Source organism: Myotis yumanensis, unplaced genomic scaffold (assembly GCF_028538775.1).
Source record: "Myotis yumanensis isolate MYYU_CA2020_CCGP unplaced genomic scaffold, mMyoYum1.0.hap1 SCAF_22, whole genome shotgun sequence".
NCBI classification, from domain to species: domain Eukaryota; kingdom Metazoa; phylum Chordata; class Mammalia; order Chiroptera; family Vespertilionidae; genus Myotis; species Myotis yumanensis.
Genome location: NW_027223773.1, coordinates 14,064,951 through 14,078,273, shown reverse-complemented (window position 1 = coordinate 14,078,273; position 13,323 = coordinate 14,064,951). Strand labels below are relative to the sequence as shown.

The 13,323-nt window shown below is 46.8% G+C and overlaps 1 protein-coding gene across 5 annotated transcripts in view; it reads left to right on the top strand.

The window, feature by feature from the left end:
* SMYD3 (SET and MYND domain containing 3) overlaps nucleotides 1-13,323 on the top strand; it is a 521,599-nt gene that overhangs the window by 262,825 nt on the left and 245,451 nt on the right. The window contains exon 1 of one of the 5 annotated variants that reach the window (XM_070401165.1): nucleotides 7,947-8,207. The exons of the other annotated variants lie outside the window; for them this stretch is intronic. The gene's annotated coding sequence lies outside the window, so the exon portion shown is untranslated. Of the gene's footprint in view, nucleotides 1-7,946; nucleotides 8,208-13,323 lie in introns of those variants that run through there. 5 annotated transcript variants of the gene reach the window in all.

Genomic DNA, 13,323 nt, shown 5'->3' with positions numbered 1-13,323 from the left:
TGCAAAGATTGCTTATTTAAAAGCATGACCCTTTTTGTTTGTTTAATATGTGGGTAATTGTTATTCTAAATCTCAAAGACCAAAGCAGTTATTTTACTTGAATGGTACCTTTCTGTCAGGGATACTTATTGTTTGTTTTATGTAATTTATCTGCAAGAACATTCTAAGTTTATTACCATAACTTATGGAAACATCATGTTGAAACCTAACTTCAATTTTTTTGGTGCAATAAAGGGATAGTTGTCATGTCACAAAATACAATAATATATCATTTTGTAAAAAAATTTTACAAATAAAATCATATTTATGTCTATATCACCAATGTACCTTTTTCATGGAGTATAGGTTAAGTTATTTCTTGAAACACACTTATCTTTTTCCTCTGTAATACTCTTTTTAAAAAATTGAGTTATAATTTATAAACAATAAAATATATAGACTTAGGTATAATTTGATGAGGTTTGAGAATTCATATTCATGTAACCCACACTTCCACACTATATAAAATATTTTCATGACCTTAGAGAGTACTATAGTGTTTTAAATATTTCTAATTTTAAAAGTAGCAGAGATCCATGGAGTGGTGTCAGAAAAACCTATACTTAACAAATGCTGTACACATATGTTCATAGCAGCCCTATGCACACTAGTCAGAAGGTAGAAACAGCCCACATGTTCACTAATAGATGAATGGGTAAACTAATTGTTATAGCCAATGGAATATTATTCAGCCATAAAAAGGAATGAGGGACTGATATGTGCCAAAACATGGAGGAATCTCGAAAACATGCTAAATAAAAGAAGCCAAAAAAAAAAAAGAAGCCAGACACAAAAGATGTTGCATGTTTTATGATTCTATTCATATGAAACTAGAGGCCCAGTGCACGAATTTGTGCACAGGTGGGATTTCTTGGCCTGGCCGGCGATTGGGGCCAATCTGGGCTATCTTGCCCAGTCCCCATCGGGGCCATCGGGGCCGGCTGGCCAGGGGGAGGGACCATGGGAGGTTGGCCGGCCACAGGAGGTTGGCTGTGGGAGTGCACTGGCCACCAGGGGGCAGCTCCTGCATTGAGCTTCTACCCCCTGGTAGTCAGTGCGGCGTCATAGTGACCAGTCTTAATGGTCACTTAGGCTTTTATATATGTAGATATTCAAAGTAGATAAATCCATAGAGACAGCACTCAGATTGGTGGTTGCCAGGGGTTGTGGGAAGGGAGAATGGGCCAGTGGCTGCTTAATGAGCACAAGGTTCCTTGTGGGGTGATGAAAATGTTTAGAACAAGACAGAGGAGGTGATTGAATAACATTGTGAATGCACTAAATGCTACTGAATTGTTCATTTTTAAGTGGTTAATTTATTGTGTCAATTTCACCTCAACAAAAAATAAAATAACTAAGAGATCCCATGTCACGTAGCCCACAGTCCCTGCCTCCCTGGCAGCACAGCATGGTCACATGCTCTGTGGCAAGTAGCCAGTTAGACAAGCACCACCGCGGACAGACATTCTGGCGAGCACTTACCATATAGAGCACCGTGATTGACAGGGTTCCCAGCCTCCAGGCACCCTCCACTTCCAGGAATGGATAGCGGGGCAGACACAGCACGAAGGCTCTGCGTTGATGGAGGAGACACTCAGTAAATAAAGGGCTATGTGATGGGTAAGCGGAGGGATGATACGCCTTTCACACAGTGAGCCCTGCAAAGGGTGTTACCAGGCACACGCAGGTCCGGGCAGCGTGAGGCTGTTTCTCCTGATCGGGATGGGCTTCGGTCATGCACACAAGACAGATGGATGACTCGGGCAGGAGCAGTGCTGTGGAGGAGCCTAGACAGCCCTGAGCCTTTTTCCTTCATGAAGGTGAGGGGAGCCCCATGTGTGGCCTGTCGGCCCAGGCCGAGAAGGCTCTTCCAGGTCTGTGTGGCCTTTGATGTTCTCAGGGTCTCTTCTCATTGGCCAGGAGCTTTAGACACACCCTGCAGTCATCACCGTGGTGTCCTGAGGAGTGGACAGAAAAGTTTATTCCTTTTTAAAAAAGTAAAAGAGTCCTAGCTGGTTTGGCTCAGTGAATAGAGCGTTGGCCTGCAGACTGAAGGGTCCCAGGTTTGATTCCCATCAGAGCGCATGCCCAGATGGCGGGCTCGATCCCCAGTGTGGGGTGTGCAGGAGGCAGCCGATAAGTGATTCTCTCTTATCACTGATGTTTCTCTCTCTCTCTCCCTCTCCCTTCCTCTGTGTGTCCCTCAATACCCAGTGGAAAGGAGGTCTCCTCATGCTTTCTAGATCCCATTCTTTTTTTTTTTTTAAATCTCGTCTCTATTATTTAGTCTTTTTTGCCTTTAAATGTGGTTAAGTCTTGTCATTTTAGAAAGAGAGGAAAAGAGGAAGGAAGGAAGGGAGGGAGGGAGGGAGGGAGGAAGGAAGGAAGGAAAGGAGGAAGGAAAAAAAAACCTCTTCTATTTATGTTTGAATAAATTTCTTCTTTCACAGTAAAAACTGCAATATTGTCTACATTCCTAGTCTTCCCTTCCTTCCTTCTCATTGGCGCACCTGCCCAGTGTAACCTGGTGTCCAGGTGCTTAAGTCAATGGAGACTGCTCTAGTTGAAGTCACCCAATCCTCACGTTGCTAAACCCAGTGAGGACTCAGTCCTCTGACTGTGGGTGGCCCCTGGCCTCAGTGACACATCCTCTCCTGGTCTTCTTCCTATACCAGCACCTGCACATTTATGGGCTCCTCACCTCCCCCTTTGTTCTCTCCCAGTGACTTCATTCACTCCTGCAGGCTCACTGACAAACTCCTTGTGGCTGAGTGTTTTAATCGCCATCATATCCTCCCAGCAGCTAGCACAGAGCCTGGTGCAGAGCATGCACTGTCTTTGCTGAGTGAATGGATGGCCTAATGGATAGATATTTCCCGTAATCCCTGGATCACTCCAACGAGCTGTAAAAATTATGATTAATATTTTTGTTATTAGTCACCCATCACAAGACTGAAATCTCATGTGAGCAGGGAGATCGTCTGTCTCTTTCACTGCAGGGACAGTGTGGCTGGGGCCTGGTAGGCATCGTTCAATGAACAATGAAGGAGCGGGCCCTCAGGACCGTCCTCTAGGAGCCTGGCTGCTCAGTTGATTTTCCCCATCCCTGTGCGCCTCATGCACTTCCTGAGAACCACGGTTCTGAACTCAGTATTCACCCAGGCCCAGTGCTGCTCCTGCCTTGTTAAGTAGAAAGTTAGACTCTTTTCTAAGAACCAACCCTTCCTCCCTTCCTCCATCCCTCCCTCCATCCCTCTCCCTTTCCTTTCCCTTCCCTTCCCTCCTTCCCTCCTTCCCTCCTTCCCTCCTTCCCTCCTTCCCTTCTTTCTTCCCTTCCTTCCTTTTCATCCTTTCCCTTCCCTCCCCTCCTTCCCCTCCCCTCCCTTCTCCTCCCCTCCCCTTCCCCCCTCCTCCCCTCCCCTTCCCCCCTCCTTTCTTCCTTCCCTTCCATCCCTTCCTTCCCTTCCATCCCTTTCCTTCCTCCCTCCCTCCCTCCCTCCCTCCCTCCCCCTCCTTCCTCCACCTTCCTTTTTTAGCACAGAAAGAAGAAAGGATTAAAGCATAAAGAATTGGGTTCCCTGAGGCTGGTCTTGATGGAGCTTAGAAATGCCAGGACCCTAGAGCATTCCTCACTTCATGAGTGCAGCCTTATTTTCATACCGTCCTCCCTCAAGCCCTTTACAAAGGCACCTGCCGGGAGAAACCAGCTGTTGAGCTTTGTGCACATTTGAACTTTGTGATAGGAATGGACTCTGGTCGGGGGCGGGGGGGGGGGGGGGGGGGGGGGCATAGAAGAGGAGACACAGCAGAGAACTTGAACTGAAGTCCGATGGGTGCCTTCCCCCCTAAGTGTTCCTTTTATGAGGAGGATCTCTTCCGTGGGTGTCTGAACACGTGGTCTTCCATGGCGGAGGTCCCGATTTCCCCAGGACCTTCTGTCAGTCATTCCTCCTCCCCGCGGTCCTGAGGTGTGTCCGAGTGTCCCTGCCCTGAGCCCTTCGCTGCACGGGGGCCGGCAGCGCACTCCACTGTGCCCGAGGGCCTGAGAGCATCCAGGTGTCACAGTACTTTCTTTCCATCTCCTCGTCTATTTTTTTCACGTTACATTTGTTCCTTTAATAAAGTGACAGGAGCTACATTTATTTATCAAGATGCTTACATGTTCCCTTTTCAAGTGCATCTAAATTAATAAACACTGAGCAGAGAAAGCTAATCTGAATTTGTGTTTTTACTGAGAGCACTCTAATTAAACACGGCCTGAAAAAACTGTCAACCAGACGGCTCCTTATGCCTCTTGCAAAGTCCGATCTTTTTCTCTGTCTGGTGGGCTGAGACCTGCTTGCCTTCATTTCCAAGTTCAGAGGGATACAGGTAAAGAAGATGACAATGACCTTATAGTGAATGTGTGTAAGCCTACAAAATACAAATGTAAACTGGTTAAAGATCAATAAACTGTTTCTATTTCATGGAGCTTAGCAGCGTTATAAAGACTCAGGACATATTGCTGCATTTCAGTGAGCTGTAGCCTTACCACTTGATATACTCAATTATTTTCAAGGTCATTTCTTTTATAAAATCAGGGCAAGCTGGAAAATGTCAAGCAGCCTGCAAGTATAGCATGAACCCCTATTTTCATTGTCATTTTATAGTTGTGGTTTTGAGTTTCCAAGCTCATTGAGTATAAAAGTCACAGCAATTTATAATATTCAGAACATGGCACCTGTTATCTCTCCAACCATTAATGTTCCAAGGATCTTCCCAAATGAAAGAATGGCAAAAAATAATGAATGTGTTCAGGGAGTATGAATATTTCACACCTCAGCTTAACACTACAGATGAAGGTGATTCGCTGTGCAATAGGCAGCTACCATAAGATAAATGTAATTGAGGCATAACTGAAGGGTTACGCACTCGGCCCCTAAGCCACTTGGGATATATTTTGACTAAGCTGCTTGCACCTACCATTTAAGCTGAAAATAATTTTTCTTGCAGAAAGTAAATATCTAGTAACAAGATCTTCAGTGTAAGCTGTAAAAGTTGTAATTATGCACTTAAATAGTCTGAGTTGCTCATTATGGAGGTATATGGTATAGTTTATACCCTTTTATGGGAATCTCACATACCAGTAATCTGTGCATCTGGAATAACCCTTACATTTTATTGTGCTTGAAAGTTGGAGGAGACTCTCACTTAGCATCCCAACCAAGAAATCTGATCTCAAGGTTCAGATTTTTGCTGCCTCCAGCTGTTAAGAAGTGCTAATTATTTTTAGCCTTTGCCAGTTTGCCCAGTGGATAGAGCGTCGGCCTGCAAACTGAAAGATCCCAGGTTCGATTCTGGTCAAGGGCACATGCCCGGATTGTGGGCTCGATCCCCAGTGGGGGCCTTGCAGGAGGCAGCTGACCAATGATTCTCTCTCATCATTGATGTTTCTCTCTCTCCCTCTCCCTTCCTCTCTGAAATCAATAAAAATATGTTAAAAAAAGAAGTGCTAGTTACTTTTAAATAATGCCTGAAAACAATGGACTTCTTGCATTATATAAATTTGGATTCAGAGGTAACACAAGCAGAACTTCCACATCCTTATACTAGTAAACATGAGATAATAATTTAAAATGGCCCAACAGCATCCACACACACTGTTTGTTTGGAAAGAATGAATGTGCCGTGAGTGGCAGTGGGTTCAGTGCCCTGTGGCTTCCGCCAGGCTGTCTCCGAGGCAGATTCCAGCTGTCGCGCGTGCCCGCCTCTGACAGACTTCTTTGACCAGAACCTCCCCCACCGCCATGTTTATTAGCTTAACTAGTTCTGGAGTGCTCTCCTGGAGTCCTTGAGGTGAGACTCTTTCTTCAGGAAGCCAACTTGGCGATGTTGTCTCTCCAGCTGATGATCATTTCTGTCCAGTGTTACTCACTATGACGCTTCTTCGCTTTAGAAACATTGCTCCCACAGAGGTAGTCTGTACAGTCCGTTAGTCCTTCTCTGACAGGCTCACCGAGGAGAACGAAGGTAGCTTGGCCAGCCGGATCACATGCAGCCCCGTTCCCCCTCACTCACTTGTGCTGGGAACTCAGGTTCCCGCCACACTGGCCTCTTCTCTGTTCCTGAAACTCCCCAGCTCCTTCAGGTCACACACAGGCTTCTCTCTGTTTGTAATGCTCGTTTTTCACACTCCCCTACCCAATACACACATAGGCATGCACACACATATGCATGCAGGCACACACGCACTCATCCGTGCACATGCACACACACACACACACACACACACACACACACTGTTGCTGGCAAACTCCTACTTCCAAAAGGAATCTACTCTCCTGCTGACAAACCTCCCATCCCCAACCTGGAGGTGAGGTCCTCCAATTAGACTGCTGTACTCTCCACGATACCTGTCACTTCCTCATCCTAAAGCACAGACCACAATTCAGTGTCTTATTCATTCATTGGTTTCCTCCCTCTAGGGTAGCACTTGTGCTCACTAGTGTATCCCAGAGCCTAGCACCATGCTTCATGCATGAAGCCGTGGTGCATATTCGCTGAGTTTAAGGAGTATTCACATTTCACAATTAGTGTTTATATTTTTGTTTTGAATGCTGCCATTGGCTTAACTGGGAAAGAGTAACATGAGCTCTGATAGGGGCCAGAAGAGTCATGGCTACGTGTTGAAGGAAAAAAAAAATCAGGACTTGTGACAACATATTCCTGCCTGACAGTCATTTGAAATATACTCTTTTGCGGCAGATCTGTATTTGATGATCATTTTAGGCTTTGGAAGAAAAGCTTTTAGGTCATACATTTATTGTCAAGAATTTATTGAACAATTACTATGTTGTAGGCACAGTGCTAGGCTCTGTGGGTGCATCTACATATTGGGAAGATGTGGAAGTGCATTAATGATTTCAGTAGCATCTGAAACTCAGGGCGACAGGGGACGTAAGGAGACCATGCGAATCAGATGTGGATGCAGAGGTGGGGTGGGGGGAGGGACAGCCTTCTGGAGGCTGTGATGCCTGAACTGCCTTTTGAAGTCCTCATAGAAGATGGTTTTATCACAGCAGGTGCAGCGTGGAAGAGAGGAGAGCGGAATGGAGGGAACAGCGTGTGCGAAGGAGCGGGGCGGGGTGGGGGGGCGGGGGCGGAATCTCACCAGCATGGCACCTAGAGAAAGAGAGTACCTCTGTCTTATTGGTGCCCAGGGCGCCTGTTGGGAGAGGTCAAGGTGAGACTGGAGTGCAGGCAGGGCCAGTCAGCACTTAATGCACCAGAAATGGGTTTGAAGTTGACACTGAAAGCCTCTGCGCCCCGGGGAGGAGGCTTTTGGGGAAAGCAGACCTTTTTCACAAGAGGGAAAGCCGTCGGTCATGCTTGGCAGCCTGCAGTTGAACTTCACCAGCTGTGCCCTGCCACCTGCACTGGCGTTCGCAGGTGACTCTGCTTTGAGGTGCCGGGGGCTGGTGAGGAGTGAGAGGAGGGAATGAGGCTCCCCTGCATCAACTGCTGGAACAGGGGGCTTATCTGAGGCCATTGTCCTGGTCTCCGCATGCCTGGCAGTGCCTTCGGGGAGAGCAGGAAGCAAACGGCCCCGCCTCAGTCTGCCTCTGCCCGGGAGAGCACGGGACCAGCCCCGCCAGGCTCGGGGTTCTTTCAGACTCACCTTCTCCCTTTCATCGCCCCGGATTTCTAAGTTCCGCCTGTTCTGGGCGTGAGCACCTCCCCGTGCCTGCCCACAAGTCGCCCTCAGCGCCCTCCTGCCGCTGCCTCTCCCCTCCTGGGAACTTGGACGGGCTGGAGTCCGGCAGATGGACTGTGAGGTTGGACAGGAGCCGCCTCACAGCTCCCTGCTTCCCCATTTCCCAGGCTCTTTATTCTCGATTCCTCTGGAAACGCAGTTACCTTCACTTCATTGTGCAGAGCAGCTTACCTCTCCAGCATCCTTAGGCTGGGGCCCACCTTGCACATCCAGAAGCTCATTAGTGGTTCCCAGCACCGAGGCCGGCAGGAGCTCTGCAATTCCAGCTCCTCTCTTCTCCCTGCCATTCCCTCGGAGAGAGGAGCAGCGTGGGGACTGACTCCCACTCGGGGAGCTCCCCGCCCCCAACTTCAACGGCAGCAAGAGATACATCAGTTTTTATTTTAAGAACTTTTTTCCTTCCCAGACATATGAGGTAGGTAAAGAACCATGGAAATCTCTCTATGTAGAATTCCAAAGAAATGAAAATATTTGAACAAATCAGAAGTACTTCTCATAAATGTGAGTGAGTAGGACAGTAGGTGATAACCAGAATGGATTTGGAGGCATGGATTCTGTCAGTTCAGTATTCAGAGGCATATAGTTGGAGCAGAGAAGTGGAGAGAGCAGCAGAGGACTGGGGTTATGAGTGTGTATTAGGAGTCAGTCAACCAGGTAAGGATTGGGTCTCCTCTCCTTCCTGACTCTGTGAATTCAGGCAAGTCACTTATCCTAAGAGTTTGCTTGTTACTTGTAAAATAGAGGTAAAGTGGGGTTGTGGGCGATTTCATTGAGGTTATGTACACAAAGCACGTCTGCAGCTCACAGGTTCTAGGACCTGGGGCGTCCTCCACACCAGGGCTCTCACTTCACCAGGCCGTGCTCTCGGGCCCCAGCCCCCACTCCTGCACGCTAGTCTTCTGTTTTACATGCTCAGCCTGCTGTCGTATCAGGGACGTTGCACTTCCATTGCCCTGTCTACGCTTCAGCAGATACTGCTTGTCACACCTTCTTCTAACTAGCAGCTCCCGGTTTGGGGGCTGCACAAGGCCCGGGCTGACCAAAAGCACTAGCTTTCCAAGCTGCTTTACAGTAGCTGTGGGGCAGAGTTCAGGGCAGCTGTTAGCTCAGGTTCGTCGGCTGGGCTCCCGGGAAAGTGCTGCCATGATATGATCAGATATGAAGGGACCGCTGGGCTGGCTGAGCCCTGTGCCCTGCACCAATCTCTGTTCTTCTTCACCAGAATTCTCATTGACTGCCCAGCCCTCTGGGTGAGCATAAGAAGAAAGCCACACAGCAGAGGTGGCAAAGGAACAGTCTGAGAAGCTTGGATTCCCAGGGCGTGGTGGAGCCCCTTTGAGGAAAAGAATACTCTTTGGCTAAACCATTTTATTTGGTGTTCTGTTGTAAGCAGCTGCATTTAGTTCTGATTGTTAAATAAGTTCTTCCTCCGCCGCTGAAAATTTAAAAAATAAATTTGGCTGGCTCCTTATCCTTTGGGATTGAGTTGAAAGTGACCTTCACACAGAGGCCTTCCCTGGTCATCCCACTAAAGCAGCTCCTCCTTCCATGGTCCTGTGACATCCCTGCTGTCAGCACATCATTGATATTCCCTGAACTGCTCTTTCCTTATTGCTTCTTGGTAATGTACATCCCACTTTCTGTTGAATTAAACTCCATTAGAATAAGGACCGAGTGTACTTTATTCACTGTTCTATCTGCACCGAGAATTGTGTCCGATACAGAGTACTGAGATGCTCAGTAGAAATTTTTTAAATGAATATAAAATGTATTATTTGGATTACAGACTTTGTTGATTTAGTCAATGGTTTATTGGAGAGAGGGAAACCAAATTAATGTGAAATAGATGGTATTAGATTGATTGTATCTGTATATGTTCTGTGCTTGTGATATATTTATGTATTCAGATCAGTAAAGTGAGCACTTTGTGCTAGGAATTCTAAGCATCTTCTAGCTTTTCCCATTTTTCAATAAAGAGTTTGGATTAAAAAAGAAAATACAAAATTTTGCACGTTACCCTTCTAAGAAACAGAAGTAAGTTCCTCTTTTAACCATTGTATGTTTGCGTGTCCTGAAGTGTTCGCTCAGAGTGAAGGTTGCACGTGCGGTGGCCTTTCTGTCCCAGAGAAACGCTCTTGCACATCCGCTCAGCGGCTTCCTGGGAGAATGTGCTGCTTTGCGCGCAGGACATTCTTCTTCCCAGGGAGCATTTCAAAGGCCCGAGGACCCCGGTGCAGTTTCAGTGTCGATGCCTCACTTACCGACCACGAGCTCTTTCATTCTTCACCAGTGATGGGGAGCGATGAGTCTGGTTTTACCGTTAAAGTGGCAGCATTCAGCATAAGATGTCTTCACTGAGAAAGCAGTCAGACCCGCGCCTGCGCCTGGGCCAGGGCCGGCTTTAATAATTAATCCTGAAGCCTGCGCTTCCCGGCTAGTGTGCCCGGCGGCTCTTTGCTTATTTAGGGGTCTGTTTACCTCTCGGTTCGCACCTGCAACTGTCCACCAGTCTGTGCGCATAACCAGGGGAGAGTGAGCCCATAGACTAGAGTGATTTAAGCATCTCGGTGTCCTGCAACCTTCAACCTATTGGAATCTCATGGGCAACATATTTCTTCATAAGATTCATCTCCCATCTGAACCATGAGTCCAGATCCTTAATGCGGTGGTCGGGAGCACGTGGCACTTGAGAATGCAGAAGCCCCGTAATCTATGGCCTGGTTTGCAGCTTCTCAAAGCAGCTTCACTGGGGTAGATAGGGTTGTGCTAGTCTCTAGTATAGTTAACCAGAAAAACAGGCTGTCCCAGAATACAAAAAAGGAAGCAGACCTGTGAGAAGAAGGCACAACTTACTGTTGTGCAAGGAGAGGCTCTATCCTGTTAGCAAGGGCTAAGGAGGAATCCTGATATATAAAAGTAGGCCTTTTCCACACGATAGAGAGCAAGATGAAAGGCACAACTTGCGAAGGAAAGCCTTGTAGCATCCGTTTCCTGGATGATGGAAACATGCTGTTTCAATGACTGTGAGCCTGGGAGCCTGTCTTTGGAAAGCATGCTTTTGCAAGAAAAGGAATTGCTGCTGTTTCTTTTTAACAATATATTTTTATGGATTTCAGGGTGGAAGGAGGGAGAGAGAGAGAAATATCAATGATGAGAGATAATCATTGATTGGCTGCCTCCTGCACGCCCCCTACTGGAGATTGAGCCCGCAACCCTGGCATGTGCCCTGAGTGAATTGAACTCTGACCTCCTGGTTCATAGGTCAACACTCAACCACTGAATCACACCAGCTGGGCTTGCTGTGTTTTCTTAAACCAGTTTCGTGAAGAGAACGGGTCCTGGGGCAAAGGACCATTTTTGCCTGTTGTCTGCTCTCAGACAAGTTACTCACTCCCTCTCTGCTCAGCGTTCCCGTCTGCACACTGGCCAGCGGAGCTTCCTGAGGCCCCTTCACTGCTCGGGCTGAAGCACAAGCTGCAGACAGAGGCAACGTGGAGGCAGGGACTCTGCGGGGTGGGGGGTGGACACTGCAGGTAGCCCCTGCCCCCTGGGACTGCCGTGGTCCCTGGGCAGCATTGTCCTTGGTCTCACCCATGTGACTCCTCAGGTTCACTGGCGAAGAAATAGAAATCCCCTGCTCTTCCAAACAGATGGGAGGCAAAGGGTCACACTCTGCGAGGTCTGCATGTGGACATTTCATCTTTGCTCTCACGTCACCTCTGATTCCTCTCTCCCTGAATCAGTTACCCAGTCCCCTGCGTTGTTCTAGGCTCCTTTATGTCATCCACCTGCATTATCCAATCAGCCATCCAATCTCTTTTTCCTGCCTTTTTAGAGCAGCTATTTTTTACTGGCCCTCCAAATTCAGCTCAAACACGACCCCCTGTACGGCAGTGTTCAGTGGCTCTCCCTTCCTAGGTCTGATTCTAGTGCCCCTTTTCTTCGCTGCCTCAGACATCTCATGAATGTTCTAGAAAACATTTAGAGCACTGCCTTGTACCAGTAAACATTAATTCTGTTTTCTTCACTAGTCTCTACGCTCCTTTGGGTGGAATTAGGTCTCACTCGACTTTATATCACTAATTCTTGGCATAGTGCCTCGCAGGTGTTTAGTGTTTATTGAAGGAATCAGAGAAGGAGGTCTCTATGAGTTCACCTTGAGTAACAACTCATCATATAGAACTTATTTACATGGGAAAATGTGTTCTCAACTTTCAAATAACTTAGGGTTATAGCCTTTAGAGAATTAGCAAATGGAATTCTAACAGTTCCTTTAAGTGTAGAATCTAAACTTTAAAAACAATGTAATTTCATGGAATGCTGAATTGCTTGTTTGTGCCTCGACAGCATCCGGGTGATGAGATTTTTCCAAGTCCTTTTCATGTTGTTGTTTATTTTCTTTCACTGTTTTCTTACCCATTTCTCAGATTTCTGGGTCAAGGCGTCGTCAGTAGGCTATTTCTACTGGGTTGCTGTTTGTTGTTAAACAAGAAAACTGTGGAATAAAAGGGATGAAAATTTTGTGCTTTTTTTTTTTTATGTCCTCAAAGAATTGGAATTTACAGTGGAGAAAAAGCAAAAGATCAAGTCATAATCTTTTCTTTTTTAAAGCAATCCCAGACTGATTGCCAGAAGTATTACTATTATTGTTATTATTATTCTACTATTAAATTTCTGGTTTATTTCAACCTCTTCGTCAGATGCGTGGCTCATTTAGTGAAAAATCGTTTTGGAGTGAAGAAAAATAACTCATGGAGTCATCATTGTCTTACATCAATGTGTGAAAAAGCAGTAAAGCAAGAGCTTTCTTTGTGTTGTTTTCCTTGTTGCACAGTGTGTGGCGCTTTCAGGTTTGGGAAATCTTCCAGCGTAACTGCTTTGATAATTATGCAATGTTAAGGACTTTTCTATTTTGTTTAAAAAGAAAGGAAAGGAGCAAACATTGGGCCTGAGACTGTGTTAAAAGAAAGATTAGCTGGGAGGACGATTGTCTGTAGCTTTTAAGATCATTGTGGTACCACTGAGGCAGCCATGTAGCCTTGAGGCGTGTCTTGGGCATCCTTCTGAAGACTTGAGACCTGAATCGCTTTACTAGCACTAACTGATTTCCCACTGGAGCAGAACCTGGAGCTGAACGGGGTTGCTCAGGTAGAACCTTGGTTCCTTGACATCACACTTTGCCAAAGAAGTCGTTCACTGAATAAGTTTTCAAGTGAGTGGAGATGGAATCAGAGTGGAAAACACAGCAAAGGCTTTGGAGCCAGCAAAACCGTTCACTCAAAGGACAGGGCAGGATACAGGCATTAACAGGGAGAGGTGCGGGCACTGCTAGCTCTCTGTGGGGAAGTACAGACTGTAAGCCAAGACTTGGCTCATGTAGTCTGTTGCACAGTGGACTGCGGGGAGAGCTTTATGGCTTGTAGACCCCCCAGGGTGAAAGTTCATTGGCCGACTTCTTCAACCACGGGTTATAACAGGGAAGGCCTCCTGGGAGCAAATGAACAGTGACTTATAAGTGTTGTGTATATCAG